The sequence below is a fragment of the Schistocerca cancellata genome, chromosome 4 (genome assembly GCF_023864275.1).
Source record: "Schistocerca cancellata isolate TAMUIC-IGC-003103 chromosome 4, iqSchCanc2.1, whole genome shotgun sequence".
NCBI classification, from domain to species: Eukaryota; Metazoa; Arthropoda; class Insecta; order Orthoptera; family Acrididae; genus Schistocerca; species Schistocerca cancellata.
This window is the reverse complement of record NC_064629.1, coordinates 112,054,277-112,068,434: the sequence shown is the minus strand read 5'-3', so window position 1 is coordinate 112,068,434 and position 14,158 is coordinate 112,054,277. Positions and strand designations below refer to the sequence as shown.

The following is a 14,158-nucleotide window of genomic DNA, read 5'->3' as shown; positions in this document are numbered from 1 at the left end:
TCAGCCAAGCCGATGGGAGAGGTTTAATTCCGCGAAGCTTGTTCCCATGAAGGGAAGGCCAGTGGTGATGCCAAAGTGACACCACCTGCTGACAGACGGCAACATGAACATCATTGGAAGGAATAGAACAAATGGGCCAAGGTAGGAGATTTGCAGCCTTCACAGAAGTGTCAGCAGCCTCGTTTCTCATCAGAGCGATGAGACCACGGACCCACATAAACATCACAGTGCTCCCTCAAGAGTGAGCACTTGGAAGCTTTCTTGGACCCCTTGCATTCGTGGGTGGACTGTGTACAGCACACATACGCCCTGAAGGACAGTGAGACAATCGGAGCAGATGACACAATTGAAAAGCCTGTGTTGCTAGATGTACTGCATGTCCTGAAACAGGGCGATGAGCTCTGCTATAAATAATGAGCAGTGTTCCGGAAGCCAATACCAACAATCATTGGTGTCAATGACGAAGGCACACCCGACACCACAGTCAGTCTGAGAGCCATCAATGTACACAAAGGTGCTATTGCTATGTTCCATGAGAAGGTTGAGAAACTTACAGCAATACATCGAATCTAAATTAGCTTCCTTGGGAAGCCAATGAAGTCTAAGGTGAACACAGGCAGCCGCACAACGCCAAGGTGGTGAAGGGTTCACACCCATCAGGAAAGTGGCAGGTAGCAAGAAGTTAAGCTGCCAGAGAAGTAGCCAAAAGCGAACCCCGACATAACAGAGGACAGGAAAGTGCCCCATACTGGCGGTCAAAGGAGTCATTGAAGTAGGAGGCACAGGATGGGTGGCCAGGCAAGGCAGGCAAACAGCATGTGTATCCACAGAGGAGAACATCATATCAGTATGACTGTAGTAGTTTGAAAGCCTCTGCAAAGAGACACTAAACCAGGCTAGTGTAAAAGGTACCAGTGGCCAATGGGTTCCACAATGGTGGAGTGTATTTAGACAGCTTAAGATGGCTGTACCAATGTGCAGATGGGTCGACGAAACACCCATAGTATAATTTTGAATGGACAAGGAATCAGTACAAACAGAGGAGGTTGGTCCGATCTGCTCCCCAGGAAGTACCGCTTAGTACACGTAGGACATTGAGGGACTGGGTACAGTGGGTGGCCAGGTAAGGCACATAGGACGACCAAGGAAGTTTCCTATCAAGCATGAGCCCCAGAAATTTTACAGCTTCAGCAAATGGAAGAGTGACAGGACCAAGATGTAAAACCGGTGGAAGAAACCCATTGCACCATCAGAAATTCATAGAAATGGTTTTGCCAGTGGAAAAGTGAAAGCCATTATCAATGCTCCATGAGTAAAGACAATCAAGAAATTGTTCAAGACACCACTCAAGAAGACAAATCCACGGAGCACTGCAACAGATCGCAAAAAACGTTCATGAAAAGGGAGCCAATGGTGCCCGGTGAGGGATGGAGCCCTGACGCACACAGTTGTTCGACAAGACAGAACCCACACATACCCTGGAAACTCTGTCATAAAAATTCCTGAAGGAAACAGGGCAGGTGGCCTCAGATGCCCCACGTGTGAGAGTACAGAGGATACCAGTCCCCAGCAGGTGTCATAGGCTTTCTCCAAATCAAAAAACATGGCCGCAGTCTGGTATTTCCACAGAAAACCATTTATGACATGGGTTGAAAAAGTGATGAGATGGTCAACTGCAGAATGGCATGCTCGAAAGCTATACTGTGCACTTGTTAGTTAATAGTGAAACTCGAGCCACCATAGCAGTCGGGCATGAATCACACATTCCATCACCTTGCAAACACAGCCGGTGAGAGAAATAGGGCAGTAGCTAGAAGGAAGGTGTTTGTCCTTCCAAGCTTAGGTATGGGTATGGCAGAGGATTCATGCTAGCATCTGAGAAACATGCCATCTGCCCAAATGTGATTGTACATATGAAGGAGAAATTGCTTGCCTGCAAGAGAAACGAGATCTAACCTCTAAATGTTAACATTGTCCAGCTGTGGGGTGGAAGATTGGGACGAAGTGAGAGCATGATCTAGCTCCCTCACAGTACAGGCGGCATTGCAGCATTCACGATTCTGAGAGGAGAAGGGTTTCACCCGAGCCTCCTCCACCCATTTCCGATGGAGGAAGGCAGGGTGATTGCGAGTGGAACTCAAAATCTCTGCACATTAGTGGCCTAAGGTATTGGATATAGCAATGGGGTCCATAATGACACGGCCTGCTACTGTTGGGTTGGAATCTGGGTGATGGACCTTGGTTCCAGAGAGCCGGCGGAGGTTGGCCCACATAACAGAAGAGGGAGTGGAACTGTTAAACGAACTAGTAAATGAAAGCCATCTGACTTTTTTGCTCAGTGTAAAGACACTTTAGCTATCAAGATATTAGCAGTAAATTTTCAGAGTGTTCGGAATAAAGTTCCTGAATTTACTGCCCTCCAGGAAGCGTGTGGCACGCAAATTATTCTCGGGACTGAGACCTGGCTGAACCCTGAGATAGGAAGTTCTGAAATATTTAGTGCAGATTGGAACGTGTATTGGAAAAACAGATTAGACACCGTAGGAGGTGGTGTATTCATTGCAGTTAACAAAAATATTGTGTCTACTGAGGTCGAAGTAGAGTGTGACACTGAAGTTATCTGGACACGTTTAACACGGCTAGGGGAAATAAAGTTAATTGTGGGGTGTTATTACTGGCCACCAGGTTCCACCGTGACCGTTCTACAATCATTCAAAGGGAGTCTACATTCTGTATCGCAGAATCATGTTATATTAGTCGGAGGCGACTTCAACCTACCTAGTATAGACTGGGATGTATATGGATTCATTGCAAGTGGTGCAGACAAGCTGTCGTGAGAATTACTTTTGAACACATTATCCGAAAACTGTCTTGAGCAGCTAAATTGACAGCCAATGCGTAATGGAAATATTTTAGATCTGGTAGCCATGAACAGACCAAACCTCATCAACGGTGTCAGTGTTGAGACAGGGATTAGTGATCATGATGTTGTCATTACGACTATGGTTACAAAAGTTAAAAAGTCGGTCACGAAGGCTAGGAGAGTATTCTTACTAGAAAGAGCAGATAAGCAGTTGTTAGCATCCCACTTAGTAAATTAATCGACTTCATTTACTTCCTGTACGATGGACATGGACGAATTATGGGCAAATTTTAAACACATTATAAATCACGCATTGGAGAAGTATGTGCCGAAAAAGTGGGTTACGGACGGAAAAGACCCACCGTGGTTTAACAGCACAATTCGGAGAATACTCAGGAAGCAAAGGCAGTTGCACTTGTGGTATAAGAAAGATCGGGAGAATGAGGACAGGCAAAAGTTAGTAGAGATTCGTGCTGCTGTAAAGAGAGTGAAGTGCGAAGCATTCAACCACTACCACCAACATACCTTAGCAAAAGATCTTGCTGAAAACCCAAGGAAATTCTGGTCTTAGGTAAAATCGAAAGACAGCAAATCGAAAGCTGAAATTTTAAATTTTTGCATTTGAGAAATCTTTCACGCAGGAGAATCATACAAACATACCACCATTTGAATCTCGTACAGATTCTCGTATGGAGGACATAGTGACAGACATCCCTGGGGTTGTGAAGCAGCTGAATGGGTTGAAAATAAATAAATCGCCATGTCTTGATGGGATTCCAATTCGGTTTTACAGAGAGTACTCTACTGCATTGGCACCTTACTTAGCTTGCATTTATCGTGAAAATCTTGCCTAACGTAAAGTCCCGAGCGACTGGAAAAAAAACGCAGGTGATGCCTGTATATAAGAAGGGTAAAAGGACGGATCCTCAAAATTACAGACCAATATCCTTAACATTGGTTTGTTGCAGGATTCTCGAACATATTCTCAGTTCGAATATAATGAATTTCCTTGAGACAGAGAAGTTGCTGTCCATGCATCAGCACGGCTTTAGAAAGAATCGCTCCTGCAAAACGCAACTCGCCCTTTTTTCACATGATATCTTGCGAACCATGGATGAAGGGTATCAGACGGATGCCATATTCCTTGACTTCCGGAAAGCGTTTGACTTGGTGCCCCACTGCAGACTCCTAACTAAGGTACGAGCATATGGGATTGGTTCCCAAATATGTGAGTGGCTCAAAGACTTCTTAAGTAATGGAACCCAGTACGTTGTCCTCGATGGTGAGTGTTCATCGGAGGTGAGGGTATCATCTGGAGTGCCCCAGGGAACTGTCGTAGGTCCGCTGTTGTTTTCTATCTACATAAATGATCTTTTGGATAGGGTGGATAGCAATGTGCGGCTGTTTGCTGATGATGCTGTGATGTACGGGAAGGTGTCGTCGTCGAGTGACTGTAGGAGGATACAAGATGACTTGGACAGGATTTGTGATTGATGTAAAGAATTGCAGCTAACTCTAAATATAGATAAATGTAAATTAATGCAGATGAATAGGAAAAAGAATCCTGTAATGTTTGAATACTCTATTAGTAGTGTAGCACTTGACAGAGTCACGTCTATTAAATATTTGGGCGTAACATTGCAGAGCGATATGAAGTGGAACAAGCATGTAATGGTGGTTGTGGGGAAGGCAGATAGTCGTCTTCGATTCATTGGTAGAATTTTGGGAAGATGTGGTTCATCTGTAAAGGAGACCGCTTATAAAACACTCATACGACCTATTCTTGAGTACTGCTCGAGCGTTTGGGATCCCTATCAGGTCGGATTGAGGGAGGACATAGAAGCAATTCAGAGGCGGGCTGCTAGATTTGTTACTGGTAGGTTTGATCATCACGAGTGTTACGGAAATGCTTCAGGAACTCGGGTGGGAGTCTCTAGAGGAAAGGAGGTGTTCTTTTCGTGAATCGCTACTGAGGAAATTTAGAGAACCAGCATTTGAGGCTTACTGCAGTATAATTTTACTGCCGCCAACTTACATTTCGCGGAAAGACCACAAAGATAAGATAAGAGAGATTAGGGCTCGTACAGAGGCATATAGGCAGTCATTTTTTCCTCGTTCTGTTTGGGAGTGGAACAGGGAGAGAAGATGCTAGTTGTGGTACGAGGTACCTTCCGCCACGCACCGTATGGTGGATTGCGGAGTATGTATGTAGATGTAGATGTACTGCAGAGAATGCAGCAACACTACGCACACAACTGTTTATAACTAAGGCAGTTCACCATCGTAGGATGTTAAAATCATGTAGAGCACGTCTCCGCATGTGAGTTGCATTGCGGCATGCCTCAGTCCGGGACGCAGCACAGTAAAGGTGAAGTGCGAGAAATGGAACATTCTGTGGCAGTAAGGATAACATCTGTAAGGTATTCTACCTGGTCATCACAACTGGGGAAGTGTTGTTCATTGAAGGTCGCCAGGGAGGAATAAAGCTTCCAGTCGGCCTTAGAAAGCTGCCAGTTGCGTTTATATGTAGATGGGGTAGGAGTGAGCAAACAGCTAGAACAGTAAATAGTCACGCGAGGACATGTCAGAGAGAGCGGACCACCCGAGATGATGGGCAATGCAGAACAAGAGGTCCAAACAGGAATAGGTGTGCATGGAATCTGAAAGGAATGTGGATCAGATCCTTCAGTGTTTGGGTTGAGGAAGGTGGCCAGTAAGCCAGAGGAAGTCTGCACTGGTGACACCGATTGACAGAGTGATATAGAGAATGGAAAATGCGGACTGCAACAGCTTGCTATCAGGTTGTTGAATGAGATTGTTTGACTATGAACATCATTCTAGATGAGCTGCACGACTCCCCCATGAGATGGAGTGCCTTCCTCAGGGGGAAGATCAATGTGGACAGGAAACAGGTCAAAGCTGCCGTGAGGGTGGGATTTTGTTTTCTGGAGGCAGAAAGGGAGTGGACACAGCGATTCCATGAGCAGCCATTTCCTCCTTGTTGGATCTAATGCCGAGAACGTTCCACTGGAGGAAAGTCATGACGGGGAAAAGGGAGGAAGGAAAAAATGAAGGGTTGTCATCTTGGTGGCTGCTGAGTACCAGCATTCGAAGAATCGCTGCTACAGGGCACAGATGCTGGAGGATCCTGTTCCATGAGATCTCAGAGATGTTGACATTCTCACTGCGTCAGCCTGCATATTCTAGGGCAGAAAAACGGTTGTCAGTGCACGCCGGTGAAACAGAGGTCAGCCAGGTGAGTGTCACACGGGACACCATTGTAGAGGATCTCCCAGTCGGCAGAGGAGAAAACTGTTTGTCTCTGATTTCTTAGAGTCTTTGTGAATGGCAGATGATGACTCAGATGTTTGTTGGCTGGAGGGACATAAAAAGTCTTTACGTGACTATTCCATCTGTCCTTTCCGGCCTGTTGGTTGTGTATTAGGTGATTTTGCTGCTGGAGGCAAAGGTTTGGTGGTCTGTTGCACAGCTGGAGGATAAGGAGACAGGGATGTTACCATGACACTGGGCAATTTTACAACTACAGTGCTGAATTTGAGGTCACAAATCTGCATGTCAGTATACTTTGTGGAGCAAGGCTTAGCAAGAATAGTACTGTAAGTGCCAGATGGTAAAACATGGCTTCTGACTAGCCAACGACTTGCAAGTGATAGGGTAAGGCACTTTTTCCTTCACCCAGATCTCCTGGACAGCCCGCTCATCTCGATACACACGACATTCTCGGGATGAGGCTGCACGGTCACCATTGCAACTGATACAGTGGGAAGGAGGAGGTGTGCAATCACCCTCATGAGCATCCCTACCACAAATAACACATTTGGCCATGTTCCAAGAGGACATTCAACTGTGCTTGTAACATTGACACTGGTAGCAACACATTGAGTTTGGAATGTACAGGTGGACCATGATGACTTCACAGCCAGCTTTGATCTTTGATGGAAGCACTAGTCCTTCAAGCATGAGAAAAAGAGTGCACATAGGCACTAAGGGTGTATCAACCTTTTCATTACCCAATGGACTGCAGTGATGCCCTGATCAGAAAGTTAAGTTTGGATTTCTCCCTCGGTCAGACCATTGAGCAGCCAAGTGTAAGTAAAGTTGTTGGGCTTCAGAATTACAATCGGTCTTCAAAAGCAAAGTGTCATTACATAAACGAGAGCAGGATTTCACAGGGTAGGCAACTGCATCAACACCTTACTGACTAATAAACAGATTAACCGTAGCAAAGGACTGACTTCCTTCAGTACAATATACCACGAGGAACTGAGGAGCAGCTGGGAGTGTCTTGGAATCTTTAGCCTCCTTCCATTTACATTTAGTAGACGTAGACTGAGATGGTGATTGGCTCATTGAGAAAAAAATTACCCACGATTGCCAACATCTCTGATGGCATGCTACTTCCAACTGACTGTCCTCTCAGAGGGGGCTTACCCACCTTACGTGATTGTTCATACCCCCATTTTCCTGACATAGGGACCAATTCGCAGTTTGGGTGGGAAGATAACAGTTGAGGGAATCACCCCCCTCTGGGTTTGGCCTGTACCAGAGAGTATGTGCGTACCCTACCTGTCGATCTGTGGCTGGGAATTACACATTACCCAGTCACCTGTTACATGTCAGACATGGGGGGGGGGGGGGGGTGGCCTTTGGGAGAGCACAGGGAGGAAGAAGTAACAAAGAGCAACCTCAAACGCCAAAGCTGAGGAAGGACAGGAGACGGAAAACGAAGAAAGAAAGAAAAAACAGAGGTAGGACTGTTCTGATGTCAGGCTACTAAAACTTCATAACACATTCCCATAAATATTCCAGACATGTTCCTCAAGGGAGGGGAAAAAGAATAACAGGAGGACAGACACACAGCATGGAAGGGAAAAGGTGCTCCAAAGGCTGTGGCCCCGCCAAACACAAGCTCACCAAAGAGTGGTGAGCCCCGGGAGAGGGGGGAAAGGTGTGTGTGTGTGTGTGTGTGTGTGTGGGGGGGGGGGGGGGTATATTGTGAAGTAGTATAGGAAGTTCCTTTTCCAAGTACTCGACCTGTTCATTTTAAATGCTCATGTTCAATTCTCAAGTAGTAACAGGGTAAAAAATGCCAACTGAAGAGTTTCATCTCTCTCAGATAATAGAAACAGCTGAAGTTTATGCTACAAAAGGCAGCAAAGCAGGCAGAGGAAGAGTGCTTTCATGGGGTCAGCCCTCTAAAATTTACTGTGAGGCACTTTAAGAATGTTACTGACAGTGAACACTCGAAGTATATCAATGTGTGCCAAGAAACTAGCTATGAATGCCCAAAACGCTATGTACCACTGTGTGTTCTGCCATGTTTCAAGGCTTATGCAAAAAATAAAAGGATGGAAAAAATCTCACAGCTTTCAGACCTATAACATCTATTTAATACATGCAGTACAAGAATTAAAAGCACAGCCTTCACTGCATCAATGCAACAACACTGTATGTAACTGCCTATTCCCAATATGCAACTAGTATTTGAACACCAACGAAAAGAATTCAGAAATGTTTATTATCTGGTTTTAGAAGTTGCCTAGAGAAATTTTATTGACTTTATGTTCTTGAAATGCAATCATTATCAGCAGTATTCTGCCAAAAGGCAGGTTTTCACATGGTAGTTCTCCACGCTGTCCGGTCTTCTGCCATCCTCTTCAGGTCTGCATAATTTCCTCTTCCCTTTATGTTGTCTATCATCTTGTATCTCCTCCTTCCTCTCAGTCTTCTCCCACAAGCCAATTTTTTCAAAGCATCTGCTACCAAGCACTCCCTTCTCAATGAATGTCCCAACCAGTTCTTTTTCCTTTCTCTTACAACCTTCAGCACACACCTTCTTCCACCAACCCTTTCCAATACTCTTTTATTGCTCACTCTTTCCATCCAGCTTATTCTCTCCATTCTCCTCCATATCCACATCTCAAATGCTTCCAACCTTTTTTCATCCTCTCGTCTCAGCGTCCATGTTTCTGCCCCATATAGTGCCACACTCCAAACATAACATTTGCCAAGCCTTTTCCTTAGACCTTTATCTAATTTTTCCACATAAAGAGTCTCCTCTTTCTGTTGAATACCTCCTTTGCTATGGCAATTCGAGTTTTCACCTCCTGGTGACATCTCAAGTCTTCAATTATTGTGCTTCCAAGATATTTAAATGCACTTACTTGACTAATGGTGGATTGTCCTATCTTAATATTGGACAGTCTGCGTCTTGTACTGATGACCATACTCTTTGTTTTTGCTGTGTTTATTTGCATCCCATATTCCACACAAGCTTCATTCCAATCTTTCAGCATGTTATTCACTGTCCGCTCATTTTCTGCCACTAATACCACGTCATCAGCAAATCTTACACATTCTATACTCTTTCCACCAATACATATTCCTCTTTTCCCATCTAAGCCTTTCGCAATAATCTCTTCAAGGTATGCGTCAAACAACAGCGGGGAAAGGTAACAACCTTGTCTATCACCTCGTCCAATGCTGCTTCCTTCTGACATTTCATTTCCAATCCTTATCCTTACTTTCTAGTGTAAATATAGATTCTGTACCAGTCATCTCTCTTTCCAATCTACTCCTTTCCTCTTCAAAATATCCATCAGCTTGTTACACCAAACTCTTTCAAAAGCCTTTTCTAAATCTATAAAAACAGCAAAGATTTCTCTAACTTTTTCCCTATATATTTCCCCTAACGTTCTCAACAGGTCAGTAGTATATCTTGTTCCTTTTCCTCTTCTAAATCCGAACTGCTCCTCTACAATCCCTCTATCCAGCTTGCCATATAGCCTTCTATTCAACACTCTCAGCAAGACTTTAGCTGCATGAGAAATTAGACTGATGGTCCTATGCTCTTCACATTTTGTAGTGTTTCTCTTTTTCTCTATTGGTATCATAACTGTAGCAAGGAAGTCGTCAGACCATTCCCCTTTGTTATATATCTCATTACAGAGGTAGACTATTTCTTTTCTTGCCTTGTTTCCCAGATTCTTCATCAGTTCTGCCGGCAAATTATCAATTCCACATGCCTTCCTATTCTTCATCTCCTTCAGCACCTTTTCTACTTCTGCTTCCAAAGTGGTGAATCCCTTTCCATCTTATGGCTCATATTACTCCTCTTCCGCCTTAATTTCACTTTGTATTTCATCCCCCTTATACAGACATTCAATATATTCTTGCCATCTGTTCAAAACCTCCTGTGGTTCTTGTGTTAGAGTACCATCTACTCTTTCTCTTTCCATGTTATTCCTCTTTCTTTTACATTCAAAAACTATCTCACTAGCCAGTCCATACACCATTTCATACTTTCCCTCTTTCACTATTTCACTATTTTGTCGCATTTCTGTTTCTTCTATATTTCCCTTGCTTCTTCAGTTTCTCTTCTTAATTCATTATTCAGTTTCCTGTACCTCTTTTTGCCTTATTCAGTTTCTACATTTTTCCACTTTCTCCGCTCTTCCATCTTTTTCAACATGTTTTCTGTTAACCATTCTTTCTTGGTACTTTGGGATACTCTAATTCCTTGTACTTCTTTGGCAGAGTCCATGAGTCCTTCCCTCATTTTTATACATTTGTCATTAACACTTTCATCAACCTCTTTCCAATTTTTCTATAAATCTGTTCACCAAATCTGATGCCTTTCTTGCCTCTTTGGGTCTTTCTATGTTTAGTCTTTCCGTTGCTGTACCTCACTAGACTTTTTTCCAACCTCACTTGTATTTCTCCCACTTATCCACTTATCCACTCCTGGATAAGCTTTGGCATTCTTCAAACAGTTCCTAAACCTTTTTTGTATCAGTATGTAGTCCAACTGATACCTTTCCCTATTCAAATTTGATATCCATGTGAAACGTCTCCTTTTGTGGTGTTGCAAATAATGTGTTAGCCACTGCTAATGAATTTTCTTTACAGAAAATAATTAGTCATTCATCTCTCTCATTTCTTATTCCTAATCCAAATTTTCCAACTGTATCTTCATCTCTTCCTTCACCCAAGACTGCATTCCAGTCCCACATGATGATAACGCAGGCATTTTTATTTTCTTTCTCGAAGAGTTCCTGTATTTTCTCATAATATTCTTCCACTTCCTCATCTCTATGCTGGCTGGTTGGCATATACAGGGTGTTACGAAAAGGTACGGCCAAACTTTCAGCAAACATTCCTCACACACAAGGAAAGAAAATATGTTATGTGGACATGTGTCCAGAAACGCTTACTTTCCATGTTAGAGCTCATTTTATTACTTCTCTTCAAAATCACATTAATCATGGAATGGAAACACACAGTAACAGAACGTACCAGCGTGACTTCAAACACTTTGTTACAGGAAATGTTCAAAATGTCCTCCGTTAGTGAGGATACATGCATCCACCCTCCATCGCATGGAATCCCTGATGCGCTGATGCAGCCCTGGAGAATGGCGTATTGTATCACAGACATCCACAATACGAGCACGAAGAGTCTCTACATTTGGTACCAGGGATGCGTAGACAAGAGCTTTCAAATGCCCCCATAAATGAAAGTCAAGAGGGTGGAGGACAGGAGAGCGTGGAGGAATTGGTCCGCCTCTACCAATCCATCGGTCACCAAATCTGTTGTTGAGAAGCGTACGAACACTTCGACTGAAATGCGCAGGAGCTCCATTGTGCATGAACCACATGTTGTGTCGTACTTGTAAAGGCACATGTTCTAGCAACACAGGTAGAGTATCCCGTATGAAATCACGATGACGTGCTCCATTGAGCGTAGGTGGAAGAACATGGGGCCCAATCAAGACATCAACAATGCCTGCCCAAACGTTCACAGAAAATCTGTGTTGATGACGTGATTGCACAATTGCGTGCAGATTCTCGTCAGCCCACACATGTTGATCGTGAAAATTTACAATTTGATCACGTTGGAATGAAGCCTCATCCGTAAAGAGAACATTTGCACTGAAATGAGGATTGACACATTGTTGGATGAACCATTCGCAGAAGTGTACCCATGGAGGCCAATCAGCTGCTGATAGTGCCTGCACATGCTGTACATGGTACGGAAACAACTGGTTCTCCCGTAGCACTCTCCATAGAGTGACGTGGTCAACGTTACCTTGTACAGCAGCAACTTCTCTGACGCTGACATTAGGGTTATCGTCAACTGCACGAAGAACTGCCTCGTCCATTGCAGGTGTCTTCGTCATTCTAGGTCTTCCCCAGTCGCGAGTCATAGGCTGCAATGTTCCATGCTCCCTAAGATGCCGATCAATTGCTTCGTACGTCTTCCTGTCGGGACACCTTCGTTCTGGAAATCTGTCTCGATACAAACGTACCATGCCACGGCTATTGCCCTGTGCTAATCCATACATCAAATGGGCATCTGCCAACTCCGCATTTGTAAACATTGCACTGACTGCAAAACCACATTCGTGATGAACACTAACCTGTTGATGCTACGTACTGATGTGCTTGATGCTAGTACTGTAGAACAATGAGTCGCATGTCAACACAAGCACCGAAGTCAACATTACCTTCCTTCAATTGGGTCAACTGGCGGTGAATCGAGGAAGTACAGTAAATACTGACGAAACTAAAATGAGCTCTAACATGGAAATTAAGCGTTTCCGGACACATGTTCACATAACATCTTTTCTTTATTAGTATATGAGGAATGTTTCCTGAAAGTTTGGCCGTACCTTTTTGTAACACCCTGTATACCCCTATCAACACCAAATCTTTTGAACTACCCTTCAGTCTTATCATCATCAGTCTTCTACCAATATATTGTACCTTCATTACCTTATTTTTCAGCTTTTGCCCTATCAATATTCCTACTCCATTTTCAATACTCCTGATTTCTCCTGAGTAAAAGAGCTTATAATCTCTACTTTCTATCTCCCCATTCTCTCCCCATCTCATTTCCCACAAACTGAGGGCATCTAATCTGTTCCTTTTCACCTCCTGTTTTGCATTCTCTAGCTTTCCTGCTTGCAGTAGTGTCCTCACATTCCATGTTCCAATCCTTATCTTTCCTTCCTTCACTGTCCCTTCTTCCTTTCAAATATGCCTACTCTCAATGTGTTCCCCTCCCGGAGATCTGGATGAGGGGAAGTTTTAACTCCGGAAACTTTCAGATGGAGAGACATACCATGTACTGCTTGGGAATGTAATGTGGTAGTTTCCTGTTACTTTCCACATAGGCAGTAGGGTGCCCAGCCTAAAATCAGCCACTCACTATGAGTCAGACGCTGTCTGTAGCTACCCCTCTGAGGTACAGTCGCTACTTGTACTCTTTTTTTACCCAAAGAGAAAAGGTGCCTCTTCCGCCAGCTCTGCTGTACCGAAGTCCATCTTCTCTGCCTTCGCTGCCATTGAGATCTTCACCGTATCCCTGGAAAGGGGCCCTCACGAGGTACTATCACCCAGGCCGGGTGAACCAAAGTTTTTTAATGAGGTGTTACTCCTCCCCCTCCACCTTTCTCAACTGGGCTTGGGACTGGCTTTTGAAATACAATGGTAACTTATAAAGAGATCTCAAGTACACTGATGTCTTCTTACAGAAGAGGTATTGTGTTAGCACAGATGAACAGGAAAGGTTTGAATTTTTCACTTCTACAGCATTTATTTCATAACTTCCATTCAAGAAACTAAGACTTATGCATAACTGCTTCAAAGAAAGCTCAAATGCAGACAATCATCCATTCCCGGCACACAAGAAGTAAGATAGTAGTAGCTTTAAAATGAAAAATTTTAGGTGTCGGATTAACTGCATTTATATGTTATTGGGGGTGCCAAACCCAAGGTGACAGATGGGGTTGTCACACCCAGAACTGTACAAATATTCAGTACCGTACAAGCTGGGTTCTGCAGCAAAACCAGTTGCAGTTAGTGACCCAAAAGCAATCTCCCAGTGCTGGTACCAGAATTAGGTGACAACAAAGCTGCACTCAGCATGGAATGCAGTGAGCAAATGTGTAGCAGTCAAAGGGTTAACAAGAGAGAAATTTTCATGTTGGATTTCTAGCACAGGAAGTTAAGGAACTGATATGAAAGACCAACAAAGGCATATTAGAAACTCCTAGTGGTGTTATTTCCAAATTTCAAGACTGTAAGCAGGAAATCTGCATAAAGGAAACCACCTAAGCTGCTAAAAGGAATGAACATAAAGGAAACCACCTAAGCTGCTAAAAGGAATGAACAGCTTCTTCAAGCAGATAATGCCCCATCTCTGTCAGGGAATATAAACAACCCTTCAGTACATCTGATGAGAAATTGATACTTATTGCCCGAGTTGGATTTC

General features: G+C 43.8%; 1 protein-coding gene across 1 annotated transcript in view; it reads right to left on the bottom strand.

The window, feature by feature from the left end:
• The window catches only part of LOC126184673 (dnaJ homolog subfamily C member 2), a 187,341-nt gene that overhangs the window by 53,232 nt on the left and 119,951 nt on the right, over window positions 1-14,158 (bottom strand). The gene's annotated exons all lie outside the window — the stretch shown is intronic.